At 40.0% G+C, this 15,466-nt stretch overlaps 1 protein-coding gene across 1 annotated transcript in view; it reads left to right on the plus strand.

Moving 5' to 3' along the window:
* NTN4 (netrin 4) overlaps positions 1 to 15,466 on the plus strand; it is a 252,953-nt gene that overhangs the window by 122,259 nt on the left and 115,228 nt on the right. The window lies entirely within an intron of this gene.

The raw sequence follows: 15,466 nt of genomic DNA on the forward strand, positions 1-15,466 counted from the left end.
AGTCTATGTACTGTACTTTATTTGTTCTATGTTGCAAAAATGCAGAGTAATGGTATAGTCAGGAAATCTTTTTTTAATTCATAACTGATACAAAAAAAATTTAGCATTAAGTATTAGCTAAATTATTTTTTAATATTTCAGCATTGGCCTTAAATTACGCATGGTAAAACCTGAAAGATTTTCTTGATATTTCCAGTAAATTACAATACATCTGGAATCTGTTACAAAACTAGAGCTATGTAATTAGCGTCTTATGGAAGCAGCCATTTCATAACTTATATAATGCATGTTGGATGTGGGGCTTTAACCCTGGAACTAGTACACAGCACTTTGGAGACGGCTGCTTAATGGATGGGAGATGGCTGCTTGATGAGAACCCTGACATCTAGGTATTTTACTTTGTGATAAAGTCACTTTAAAATTTGTTTATGAACAGAAGAAACATAATCAGAAATATCAAGTATATGTATAGCAGCAGTAATAGTCAATTGTTTAGACAGGGAGCAACTGGATATACAGGTGCAAAGTTGGAAGCAATGATGCAAAACAGGGTCAGAAAGGCAACAAGCATAAATGCGTTACAGAGTAATACAAAATTAATTATGCAAGCTGCACAAACATGGACTCTTCATAGCAATATCCCTCAGTCAGGGTAACATGTGGCTTCATACACATCTTTACAAGACTTTTGTCTTATAAAGCCTGTGATTGATTGTCTTAGCTCTGTTCCTGTGTTCTGTGTGAAGGGGGTGTGTCCCTTCCCTCCAGTCAGCTCTCAGAACTCTCCTCACTGAGTTGCAAGATGTAATTTCAGCTCTCCGCCCCTTGGTTTCTGACAGATCAGACAAGCTTTATAAATGCTGGACTTTGAATGGCTGTAGAGAAGAGAAGACTGCAGTTAAACAGGTAAAATGTATATAGGAGGATTTGTTTCATGTATGTGTATCACATTAGTCCAGTTACTTCACTGGGTATATGTAATGCCCTGTACACACGATAGGATTTTCTGACAAGAAAATCCATGTTTTTTTCCGACTGATGTTGGCTCAAACTTGTCTTGCATACACACGGTCACACAAATCTTGTCAGAAATTCCGAACGTCAAGAATGCAGTGACGTACAACTCGTACGACGAGCCGATAAAAATTAAGTTCATTAGCCAGTGCGGCTCTTCTGCTTGATTCCGAGCATGTGTGGAACTTTGTGCGTCAGAATTGTGTACACACGATCGGAATTTACGAGAACAGATTTTGTCCCGATCTCAAATTTTGTGCGACGGAAATTCCGATGAAGCCTACACACGTTGGGAATTTCCTACAAAGAGCTCCCATCGAACATTTTCCATCAGAAAATCCGACCGTGTGTATGGGGCCTTAGAGTTTACAACCACTTTAAACTATAAAGTAAGTTGCAAGCAAATATGTAATAGGCTTGTCCCCGGTGTTTTTTTCCTGATGTGTCATTATTCAGAAGGGGCAGTTTCCCTATTCTGGCTCTTTGTTGGGCTAAAGGCTCCTGATAGCTGGCAAAGTTTTAGAATTTTATATTGAAGTCAATGTAGCAGTCTCCCAGATGGTAGAAATATCTAAATGCTTTTCTCACTGGTGACTGTTATCCAAGAATAAACTTGTATGGAGAGTCTTTTTTATCACCACTACATCCATACTGAGTTTATGTGATCATACAAATCATGTGTTAGAATGTGTGGTGGCAGTTTCTTGGCACCATCACTGTCCTTGCAGATGGTTTGCTTCTGTCACTGTGAGATCAAAACCAGCCACTGCGTTACAATGGTGCAGGCAGGATCACTGCAGTGCTGATGCGCCAATCTCGGTGCATCGCACTGTTCACTTTCTTTTCTTGAACTTTATTGAAATGTGACATTTCATTAAATTCAGTTGGCCGCTGCAAGATTCGAGGTGGTGGATTACTTCGAACGGTGCTGAAAAGAAGTACGGCCTGCCTTACTTTCTTCACTGCAACCATCTGCGCACTACCATAACGCTGTAGTGTGTACTGGCAACACACGAGACAAGGCATTTTCCCTTCTCTCCTGGCGGGACTGCAATAGAATAGCTGTCCAATGCAGTCTCATCACACCTGGTGGGAATGGACCCTTATTATATAGGGCAGGTTTTGAAGTGGACAAATGTGTGCTTAGTATTAAAACAGAAAGTTGCTATCCAGTGGTTTGTCAAAGACTTGCATGACTGTCTAATAGTAGTGAAATGAAGCCTATGGTCTGTCGCTGGACATTTATGGTAATTAGAGTTTATTTTTGCTCTACATTTATATCATGTAGAAGTATAATGTGGTTTTATCCAAAAAGTGAGTGGTGCTTTGATCCTGAATAATGTGATATTAATGGTTGTATCATATTCCCCAAAGCATGTGTGTTCTACCTAAAATAAAAACCATTATCTGGCACATTTACAACTTTCACTGATTATACATGAAATCTTAAACCACTTGAAATATATTAGGTTAGCCATTGTGGCTCCACAGAGCAGTCCCTTTTGTAACCAACCCTTTAAGAATTTAACAGCATCAGATTTGATTTCTTCCTGGCATTCAGCGAGTTAAAGCAGTGCATGTGTAATCTCTCTAAATATGGCTTCAGGAATGATTTTAATCATTCTGATTCTTCAGATAAGTAGAATTGCTGGTTAATGATGATTAAGGTTCTAAATCTTTTTATGTGGTTAGGTGATAAATTTCTTTTTCTAATTGCAACTGAAAATTTGTGGCTGTTATCCAAAAAGTAGCTGTAGGCTCAAAAAGGAACATCTTTTTTTCTTCTCTGCTTTTTTATTAACCCATTACACAACAACATACCTATCTGGTGATTATTGTGTATGCTGCCATTCTTTTGGTAATTCAAGTTATAGATTCTTAAAGATGAATTCCAGGTGTGGCAATTTTTTTAATGTTTGCCATACCTGTGGGTTCTCTGTGAAAGCTATAAATCGCTGTAGTAAGCTACTACAGTGAGCTTCACTAGCTTCCGGGTCCTATGCCCTGGGGCTGCTAGCATTGTGAGCACCGAATGTCGCTTGCTTAAAACAAAGCTAAATCTAAAGCCTAGTACACACGATGAGAAAATTGGATGAAAAATACCGCTTTCAAAGTGATGGTACTATAATCTGATCATTAGTACACAGCTTTCGAGAGCCGATCACAACAGTTCATGCAAAATAAGCCAAAGGGACGAACATGAAAATCTTTCTTGTACGATACCAGATCGAATGGTTTTCATTTAATCAGTACAGTATTTGTCAGAAAAAAATCATGTGACCAAGACCACACATGCTCGGGAATGAAAGAATACTGCCTGCATGGGTTTCCTCTGGGTACTTTCGTTTCCTCCGACACTCCAAAGACATTCTGGTAGGTTACTTGGCTCATGTAATTGGCCCTACTTTGTGTCTGTATGAATGTGAGTTAGACCTTGTACACACAGTACGAAAATCAGAAGGAAAAGTCTGAAGACAAACTGTTTGTGGATTTTCGGATCGTTAGTATGGTGCTTTCGACAGACGATTTGACTTTTACATCAGACAAAAGTTGAATGTGCAGGCTATAAGATTTTTGTCTGATGTGAACTCATCGTCTGATTTTTGGATGGTCAGTACAGAAATCCGTCACAAACATGCATGCTCGGAATCAAGGAACGACTGTGAATCTAGAATTAACATTTGTGATGCGGCAATTGATGAAATGTCAAAATTCTCATCTTCTTTAACCACATGCCGACCAGCCGCCGCAGTTGCACTGCGGCAGAATGGCACGGCTGGGCGAAACGACATTATGTAATGTCGCTTCGCCCTGTGGCCACTAGGGGGCGTGCGCCACCGGAGGCGCGTGCTCGGAATCAAGGAACGACTGTGAATCTAGAATTAACATTTGTGATGCGGCAATTGATGAAATGTCAAAATTCTCATCTTCTTTAACCACATGCCGACCAGCCGCCGCAGTTGCACTGCGGCAGAATGGCACGGCTGGGCGAAACGACATTATGTAATGTCGCTTCGCCCTGTGGCCACTAGGGGGCGTGCGCCACCGGAGGCGCGTGCTCGCCCCCGAGCCGATGCGAGTGCACGGCGGTCTCGATCACCGCCGGGCTCCCACAGTCGCTCGGGGCACATGGAGAATTGGGATCTGTGTGTGTAAACACAGTTTTCGGTTCTCTGAGGGGAGAACTGACAGATCCTTAATCCGGTTAATGGGATAATAATGAAGCTGCTTTGCGTGTAGTTATGCCAAATGTATTTTAAAAGGCATTTGTTTTGTACGATCTGAAAATTGTGAATAAATGCTCACCAAATTTCTACTAACATGAAATTAGCAGAAGGGGCCCAAAGGGTGTCGTTTGAGAAATGAACTTGCTCTTTATACTCTCATAGTACATTCGTGTTTGTCAAACGACAATTTGCGGATAGTATGCTAGACAAAATCCTGCAAACACCCTTTTAACAAAAATCAGATGCTTAGTCGTCCAACAATTAGACCGTGTGTACGAGGCTTAAGGCTGGCCGTGCGTTATCTAATTTTCTTCTACAACTTTCCTTTAGATTTACCAAAACCATATAATATGAGGTCACACCTAAACACTTTAAATTTGTATGCAAACAGTCAGGCCTTTGCACTACATAATCTAAAGGAAATTGAACATGAAAATTGTGTAATGTATGGTCAGCTTTAGGTAATCTTAGATTGTAAGCTCCTCAAGGACAGAAGCTGATGTGAATGTATAATACATATGTAAAGCGCTCGTAAATTGACAGCGCTGTATACAGTAAGTACCTGAAATAAATAAAAATAAAAAAAATTCATTACAATACATACAAACAACACATTACTGTACATCACTTCCAATGTTGTATTCTGTCGTATGAGAAAGTCCTAACTTTAGTAACCTTTTGGTTTGTGATATGAAGTTAGCATGCAAAAAAAAACCAGATGATCATTTGTTCGATATTCTCATCGTGTGCATGAGGCTTAAGGGGTTTTTCACACTCGTGGTGGAATGCAGTACCCTCTGAAAAGTCTTGTTTGGATTGTTTTTAGGAGGTAGTTTGACAGGTGGTGAAGAGGCATTATCACACTTCCTCAGTGCCTGTTTAAACCCTGTAATGCTGCACTACCCAAATAAAGGAGTTGTAAAGGAAGAAGGTTTTTTTTAATCTTAATGCATTTTATGCATTAAGATAAAAAAACCTTCTGTGTGTAGCAGCCTCCACAGCACCCCCTAATTACTACCTGAGCCCCATCTCTCTCCAGTGATATCCATGAATGTCTAAGCTGTCCGGGACACTCCTCCTGATTGGCTGAGACACAGCAGCAGCGCCATTGGGTCCCATGGCTGTCAAAGTTAGTCAGCCAATCAGGGGAGAGAGTGGGCGGGGCCAGGTCGAGGCTCTGTGTCTGAATGGATACATGGAGCTGTGACTCGGCTCGAGTGTCCCCATAGGAAACTACTGACTATGGGAGCACTCGATAGGAGGGAGGGGCCAGGAGCAGCGAAGAGGGACCCGAAAGGAGGAGGATCCAGGCTGCTCAGTGCAAAACCAACTGTACAGAGGAAGTAAGTATGACATGTTTGTTATTTAAAAAAAGAAAAAAAAAACTAGACTTTACAATCACTTTAAACTTAACAGGTGAGTTTGACAGGTGGTGCCATAGCATCACTGCAGCCTGTATGGCTTTATTGGGACAGTTCAAGGGGACAGCCTGGGAGCAGTAAAACCGCAGCTCAGCCGTCTGTTTTTACTGCCTCCTGGCTGCCTGTCTGATAGGGCACTTGGAATAAAAACAGGACAGTTGTTACCAGTTTCCTAGCACCTCCCTTTGAATTTCCCAAAATGAGTGGCATCAAACTTTGATGAATCGGGGCCTTTCATACTAGCAGTTCTGTCACCAGTCACAAATCAGCAGTTACTGACTCTCTGTTAGCCCATGCACACTGTAAAAAATATTGTGCTGGATCTACTCAAAGAAAATGAAGCCACTATTTGCATCAGCTTTTTAAGTAGTGTCAACTGAACTTATTCTTGTCTGACTCATTAGACTTTTCATGTTTTCAACTTTGTTGTCTTAAGTAAGCCGACTCAATTTTTTTTCAGTTTATAGACCATAGTGTTTTAAGTTAGGAATACATAACTTAACTTGTCTGATACTATAGTTTTAAGTAAAGTTAACTCAGTTTTTGCAATTTATAGACTATAAAGTCAACTTAATTTTTCCAGTTTCTAGACCGCAGGTTCAAGTAAAGTCTACTCAATTTTTTTTCAGTTTGTAGACCATAAGTTTAAGTTAGGAATACATACATTAACCTTTTGATTTATTTCAGGTACGTATATAGCACTGTCAATTTACACAGTGCTTTACATATAGATTCACTTCAGTCCCTAACCTCAAGGAGCTTACAATCTAAGATCCCTAACTCACATTCATACATACAAATACTAGGGTCAATTTAGACAGGAGCCAATTACTCTACCAGCATGTCTTTTGAGTGTGGGAGGAAACCCAAGTACCCAAAGGAAACCCACATGGGCACAGGGAGAACATGCCAACTCCATGCAGATATTGTAGTGGTACTTTGCTGCAAGGTGAAAGTGCTAACCACTACACCACTGTGCTAACCATTAAACCTCCACACCACTTGTCTGGAACCATAGTTTTAAGTGATATTAACTTATTTTTTTCTTGTAACTTGCTCAATTTTTTTTAAGTTGGTAAAACTTATTTTCCAAATGTATTTGATATATGTTTGAAGGTTTTTATTCAATATTAAAACAATAATATGTTTTTTTAAAAAAAAGGATTAGTCTCATGAAACATGCTTTCAAAACAAATTAACATTTATTAGTTATAATAAAGAAGACTGACGATAACTGGCAAATCCTGTTTAAACTTTGATTGGACACTGCTGGTCACATGGTAAAGAGCCGCTCTGATTATCTCTTTACCCCGATCTGTGAACAGCTGTGTCCAAAGGACACAGCTATAGTGTGTGTGGGTGGGAGGTGGTTAAAGTGGTTGTAAACCTCACACATGAAATATGAACAAAGCATATCCCTCTATAGTGTGTACTTGTCTCAATTAAGGGCACTAAGTGTAATTTCTGTCTGCTGCTTTGTTCCTCTGCTATCAGTCACTTCTGACAAGTTTTCCTGACACCAAGAGAAAAAAGGTGACTGAGAGGGATCTACAGCACAGCGTCTGTGATTGACAGCCTCAGCTCTGTACCCACAGTACATTTTTAGCATTTTATCATTTTCTTCCCACAAATAGAGCTTTCTTTTGGTGGTATTTAATTACCACTGGGTTTTTTGCTAAACAAACTATAAAAAACGAATTTTTGGAAAAAAATAAAATTTTGTTTTCTTCTTTACTGACGGGCACTGATGAGGCTGCATTAACGGGCACCGATGAGGCTGCACTGATGAAGAGACACTGATATGCAGCACTGATGGACACTGATATGCAGCACTGATGGGCACTGATAGACAGCACTGATAGGCACCGATAGGCAGCACTGATGAGGAGGCACTTATATGCAGCACTGATAGGCGGCACTGATATGCAGCACTGATAGGCTGTAATGATATGAAGCACTGGTGGGCACTGATAGGCAGCACTGATGGGCACCGATAGGCAGCACTGATGGGTGGCACTGATTAGCACTAATAGATGGCACTGATAGGCAGCACTGATGAGGAGGCACTGACAGTCATTACTGATGGGCACTGAATGGCATCTGTGAAGGGCACCGACATGCATTACTGATGGGCACAGATTGGCACTTTGGGCACTGATTGACAGTATGGTGGGCACTAATTGGCATTTGGTGGGCACTGATTGGCATTTTGGTGGGCACCTCTGATGGGGGCTGCGCTGATAATCAATGTGCTGACTATTAGCGCACACCCCCCCATCAGGAGAGCCGCCGATCGGCTCTCCCTGTCAGCACAAACAGAGGAAAGCCATTTACCGACATGTCCTGGTTACCACTGTGATCAGCTGTTATTGGTCACAGCTGATCCCATGGTTAAGAGCCTACATCATAGGCTCTTTACCACGATTGGAGATGCAGTGTGTCAGAGTGACACACAGCACCACTGATCGCCGCGCTGCGTGCCCCCGGGGGTACGCACCAGCGGCTTATCCTGCTGGACGTCATATGACGCCCAGTCAGGATAATGGAGCCACATTTTGGATGTAAATCTGCAATAGGGTGGGCGGGAAGTGGTTAAGCAACGTTTAAAGCATGTGAACGATAATTTGTTCAATGTTCACTCTTATCTTTCAATGGCATTGCATGGCTTTGTAGTGACTTTTACAAATTCTTGTCACTGGTGGCGCCCTTTTGTCCTGATGGGCCTCAAACATATGGGAACTGCCTTGTGCAGGTTTTCAAAGTTCCAAAAGACATCAAACTCTTTAAAAATACAGCATCAAAACTTGTGCGGTTGCATGTTTGGCTTCCGCAATTTCAGTCAAATGAAAAGATCATTTTTTTAAGTAAATGTAACTCAACTGGAATATGGAAATGCACATACCTTAAAAGTTTTGTCTAGATTACTCAATGTTATACATTATTTTTGTAATTGTAAAAGGTGTGTTTTAAGAACTAATGAAAATTAAGTAAAGTACTTAAAATATCAAAGTAAATTAATTAACATTTATTTATTTGTTGAAAATGATAACATTTTTATGGTAAAATTACAAGCCAACAGAATCACTTTTTTTGTGCAGTGGGATTTTACTCAATCACCACTCCCTCGCTAATGATTAATATTCTGCAGCATTTCACCTAAGAGTAGCCAGTAGTGGCAACTTGGTGATTCTGCTGCTGGCAACATGTCAGAAAGATGTCAGTAAAACTCAGGTTAAAGTGGAAATACACACAGCCACAAGAAACATTTCACATGTATGCAGACAAGTGAAAATAACACACCCATACATTCTATATATAGATCTGTACACTTATCTTTCCTTTACAACATTCTGTATTAGAGAGTCAGCTTTTCATTATGCTTTCAAAGCAGTAGGTGGGGATATGACAACAAAAACTCTTTTATGCCCTGTACACACGATCGGACATTGATCGGACATTCTGACATCAAAATTCATGAATTTTTTTTTTTATGGATGTTGGCTCAAACAAGTCTTGCATACACACGGTCACACAAATTTTGTCAAATTCCGAACGTCAAGAACGCGGTGACGTACAACACATACAATGAGCTGAGATAAATTAAGTTCAATAGCCAGTGCGGCTCTTCTGCTTGATTCAGAGCATGCGTGGAACTTTGTGTGTCGGAATTTCTGACAATGGATTTTGTTGTCGGAAAATGTGAGAACCAGCTCTCAAATTTTGTGTGACGGAAAATTTTGATGGAAAATGTCCGATGGAGCCTACACACAGTCGGAATTTTCGATAATAGCTCCAAACGAACATTTTCCGTCGGAAAATCCGACCGTGTGTACGGGGCATTACTGTAATGAATACCCATCACCAGTACCAGACACCCTTTGCAAAGCCTGACTATAAAACTACATGAACATGCTAACTTTTTGCCCTTATCTTGCCAATCACAGGATGTGAGGTGAATGGGGGGCTTAAGGAAGTGAAACCATGAGGTTGGTTGGTGTCGCTTATAATAGCCGGCAGCTTTAAAGACAGATTGATGGAAAACCTGAGCGCGAACAGAAGAGAGCAGGGAACTAGAGAATTATGAAGATAAGGGTAGTATGTGGCTGATTATTGTACAGTGCGGAGATGTAGGGTGAATCTCACTTTGATCAATTGATCAGATAAGTGTATTTCACTGATTAATTCAGCTTGTTGCCTGAATTTGTTGTAAAATCATGTAATGTGGGGTGATCCAGCTATAAACAATACATGTGAGCTACTGTCTACTAAGTTCTGTCATTAAAAAAGTTGCAGCCAAGGAATCAAGAGGTTTATTTAGTGGAATGAGAAGCAAGGCATTTCCCCTTAAACTCAAAGGAATGTCATGTGAACTAGGGAATTATTTGGTACCATGCTCTAAAGGAACTTCCACTCTTCAATGTTCATTGAATAAGTGAGTTCATGCAGGGTTCAGCAAATATGAAATCTCTCAAAGGAGCTTGTATATTAGCACTCTGCAAGCTACTCGTATGTACACAAAAGGACATTTTTAGGTATGTAGAAATCTGTATGACAAGTACTGCACTGGGCACTAGGGGCAGGTCAGTGATTGCCACTACATAACTGGTTATAGATTGCTTTCTTTTTGTTTCCAAATATAACAAGGTGGAGTGGTGAACTAAAGATACACCGTGAAAGCAATTATGCCAGCAATCACTGTCCTTTTACAGACTTTTTTTTAATCTCATTACAATAAACTCTTCATGTACAGAACAGCTTATTTTAACATTTTTCTTTATTCTTCAAAGAAAGTGCCAGAATTCAACCAGAAGGTATCTCTTTCAAATAAGAAATTGAAATAGTTGTATTAGAAAATAAATACAATTATATTGTTCCCACGATACACTTTTGTGATAGTGCAGTCGCCTACCACCTACACAATTTATGAAATAGGATGGTTTACTGAATGAACCGCTAATTAAGTGATTGTGGACAAGTAGTTCAAACTCTTTTCAACAAAAATATTTAACCACCAGTGTAGCTAGTCCTAGTTTTAATGCAAACCTGTACTGAGAGAAATATGGAGTCTATCATATTACCATCAATGTTTGGTAATATTATATACATCAATCAGCCATAACTTTATGACCACTGACAGGTTAAAGGATAAGTTCACCTTTGGGAACATGTTACATGCTCAACCTGTTTTTGAGGTGAAACATGTACCATGTTCCCGTTCCTGCAGCCTCTCCCCGTTTCCCCTTCTAATTGTGACAGCAGGCTGTGGATCTTTCCTCCACACCCGCTGTCACAATTTGAAAAGAATGCGGCCAAGCGGGGCTCGGCCCACACAGCCATGTCATTCATTCACAGAGTTCTGTGAATGAATGAACTACAGGTACTGACACCCTTTGTGGCTGATGACTTGTAGTTCTCAATGAACTATCAGGGCACTGATGAGCACTCTAGGTAGTTTATTGCCCTCTTTTAGTGGGATATGCACCCTGCCACACCGTAAAAATGGTTCAAGAATGATTTGAGGAACACAACAGCCAGTTTGATGTACTGACTTGGCCTCCAGATCTCAATCTAATTGAGCATCTGTGGGATGTGCTGGAAAAACAAGTCCGATCCATGGAGGCCCCATCTCATAACATGCAGGAATTTTCTGCTGATGGCTTGGTGCCAGATACCACAGCATACCTTCAGAGGTCTAGTGGGTCCATGCCTCAAGACAGGTCAGGGCTGTTTTGACAGCAAAAGGAGGTCCCACTCAATATTGGGCGAATGATCATAAACTTATGGCTGGTTATGTGTGTGTGTGTGTGTATGTCTACAGTATCTCACAAAAGTGAGTACACCCCTCACATTTTTGTAAATATTTTATTATGTCTTTTCATGTGACAACACTGAAGAAATGACACTTTGCTACAATGTAAATTAGTGAGTGTACAGCTTGTATAACAGTATACATTTGCTGTCCCCTCAAAATAACTCAACGCATAGCTATTAATGTCTAAACTGCTGGCAACAAAAGTGAGTACCTGTGGGTAAGGTAACATTGTTATATTTGATATTCCTACTTCCACGTCACCAATGGAAACAATTCCATGAGAACTGATAAGAATATGATTACTTTAGTAGGAAACATGTTGTCTTGCACCTCTCCAAACCAAGACACATGGACTGGGAAACTGGAAATACAAATTGTTAAAAACATTGAAATTATGTTAGGCTTGCAGATTATTGATCCATCATATTGGTTATGTTAGGCTAAAATAATCCTGCCGGTGGTATTTGGCAGTATTTGTTTATGCTGTCTTTTTGGTTACAATAACTTCCAAGTATTCACATACTTATCAATGAATGCTTTACAAACCTTATATATATATATATATATATATATATACACATACATATACAGTATCTCATAAAAGTGAGTACACCCCTCACATTTTTGTAAATATTTTATTATGTCTTTTCATGTGACAACACTGAAGAAATTACACTTTGCTACAATGTAAAGTAGTGAGTGTACAGCTTGTATAACAGTATACATTTGCTGTCCCCTCAAAATAACTCAACACACAGCCATTAATGTCTAAACCGCTGGCAACAAAAGTGAGTACACCCCTAAGTGAAAATGTCCAAATTGGGCCCAATTATCCATTTTCGCTCTCACTCTCTCATACTGGTCACTGGAAGTTCAACATGGCACCTCATGGCAAAGAACTCTCTGAGGATCTGAATAAAAGAATGGTTGCTCTACATAAAGATGGCCTAGGCTATAATAAGATTGCCAAGACCCTGAAACTGAGATGCAGCATGGTGGCCAAGACCATACAGTGGTGTAACATGACAGGTTCCACTCAGAACAGGCCTCGCCATGGTCGACCAAAGAAATTGAGTGCACATGCTCAGCGTCATATCCAGAGGTTGTCTTTGCGAAATAGACGTATGAGTGCTGCCAGCATTGCTGCAGAGGTTGAAGGGGTGGAAGTCAGCCTGTCAGTGCTCAGACCATACGCCACACAATGCATCAAATTGGTCTACATTGTAGCAAAGTGTAATTTCTTTAGTGTTGTCACATGAAAAGATATAATACTTCAATACTTTTTCTGATCCTGATCCACAAATAGACTGCAGGTCAGGTAAGTCAATACAAAGTTTCTAGTCTGCCTACTTGTGGAAACAAAAGGTGCACATGCACTTACTGAAGTGGAGCTGGCCTGGTCCACGTCTTGGCAACAAGGCAGGATAGGATGATGCCACCTCTGGGAGTTGTTTGGCCAGACTTTGGGAAGTACATCAATAGCCTATACCCATAGCAAGAGCATTAGCCAACTTTAGTCAAAGCTGCACAGTTTGTTTTTATCTACAGGCATCCTTTTATCTGCATAGAATTTTTTTTTGGTAAAGGTGAACTAATCCTTTAGTGTATATTCTTATAGTGGATGTAAACCCGAAGTGAACATCCTCTGATGATACACAGATATGAAACAAATCTCCCATCATAAGTTTTACATGTATCTCTGCTGTCTTCAGCTTGCTATATTCTTTAGAAAATACACATTGTGTTAGAAGTTTTCTCTTCCTCTTCAGCACTGAGTGTGGATTCTTGGCATACTCTGTATGACAGCTGATTGGAAGAAAGTCACACACCCCCTCTCCATGTAGGCAAAGGAAGGAAGGAATGTGCAGAGCTGTGCTGTTAATAGAAAGGAAACAAGATTTCCACGCTCACAGACCAAAGGCTTGCAGCCTCCCCTTACTCACCCCCCACAGGGATGAGGTAAGCAAGAAAGGTATATGTGAATAGGGGCAAGTGGCGCTACCTAAGTTGGATACGTAAGGTTATGTGTTAGCTGTAAAGCTATATATACTGTGTACTCTCCTAAAAGTTGGCTAAACAATGCATTTGTTCAGAAAAATATATTTAAAAAGTGTATATGTGCCCAATGGGATTAGTATCCCGTACCAAAGGGTGCAAACAAATATATACAGGTATAACAAAAAAATATATATATATAAAACAGGTATAACAGAAAATTCATCAGTGGTGGTGACACCAATTATAAATACTAAGTGTAGCAGTAACACAGCCCCCCTAATGATGTATAAGGGGTTACCATATAATAACCAAATCGTCCTTCCGGCTGTTATATTGGCTGATAATGAGTCTATAATCAGTCCACAGCCAGTGCCATATACTGGTTGAATATTAACACTATATCTCCACTGTGCACAATATGTTATGCTGGTGAAACAAACACAGCCCCCTTCTTCACCATAAAAAACAGGCAAATGTAAAATGTGACAAAAGATTAAAAAACCCAAATGTGCCAAAAAATATAACAGACGTGGCAAAAATGTAGAAAATACAAAAAATATATATATTAAATAATAAAAGTCAGTATTGTGAAAGTCCTAACTTGAAGACAGTTCATTCAGGAGTTCCTGCGTGAAGTGACTTTAGTGATGGCAGCAATAAATATCCAGTGACTCTGAGTGGGGACCCTTGAGGGGGAGCACCTAAGTCACTGGATATTTATTGCTGCCATCACTAAAGTGTGGTGTGACGTCACGCGTAAGGACAGGCTTTACATGCTGTGATAGTGATACGAGCTCGCTGCTCGTCGGAGATAGGAACAAGATTGTTTGTTTTTATGTGAGTACCCTTGTTTTACCTAATAAAGTTACTGGTTTAAATAGTATTACATTATTGGGGCTCCCCGTGTTTTTATCCCCCTGTACTATCGAGGGAACTACCCCCTGAAACTAGGACCGCGAGGATAGGTCTCTGCACCCTAGGAGGACCCCCCATAAGATTCTTGGTCATATGTGCTTGCTCCACTACCTTAAGGAGGACCCTTGTAAAGACCTTGGTTAGATGCGCTTGCCCTATTGCCTCAAGGTAAGGGGCCATCTTTTACATGAGTGGTCTTACACGAAGTTGAGCACCGTGTGATTTACATCAAGCACCACGTAGCGACTGTTGCATGTCAGGACGCTACCACTATTATTTATAAAGGACTTTCTTATTTTCACATCTGGTGCATGCCCAATTATTCAAGTCACATTATTTATTAAGATTGCCTGCTATAGTTCCGGACTATCCCCGAACATTGCACTGGTTTATATTTATTTATTGTTTTATTCCCTTTATTTTGCACCTTGTCACTTTATGTGCTATTTTTTGTGCTACTTAATTTGAGTCACACAGACTCTGCGTTATTAGGTGATGATTGTTTACACCATTGCTTTTTGCACATGATTACAGTTATGGACTAATTATTTATTGTATGGCACCATTTATGATGAGTGAATTTGTAGCTTATTTATTTTTCACATCTATTTGTTTTTAGCACCGCTATTGTTTATTTATGAGTGCGATTTTTTATGGCTATTGCCAACACCTCTTTGCTGTTTTATCACTTTATAGTCACTTATTATCACCTTAAGGCTCTGAATAAGGGTGTCCAGGATTAGCGCAGCACCACTTAATATTTTTATGACTCTGTAGGGTTTGGTTTGCACCTGTATCCGGTGCATGCAGCTTCTCCTTAGTACTTTTATTAGAGTCTTTACCTGTTAGCGCGGGAATAACCCTTTTATTCTATTGTCATTTGAGAATATTATGTTTCTGCCACAAGTAGAAAGTCAGTGTCTGAAGTCTATGAATAGCTAATAGCCATGTAAAAAATTTTTTTTCAGAATCCGAATTTGAGCATGTTTTTGTTATGATGATACAGGCACATTTTTCTGGCACAATGGTTTGAACATAAGTTAGTGAAAAAATTATCTTAAAAAACAATGATATCTTTA

Source organism: Aquarana catesbeiana, linkage group LG03 (genome assembly GCF_042186555.1).
Source record: "Aquarana catesbeiana isolate 2022-GZ linkage group LG03, ASM4218655v1, whole genome shotgun sequence".
NCBI lineage: Eukaryota > Metazoa > Chordata > Amphibia > Anura > Ranidae > Aquarana > Aquarana catesbeiana.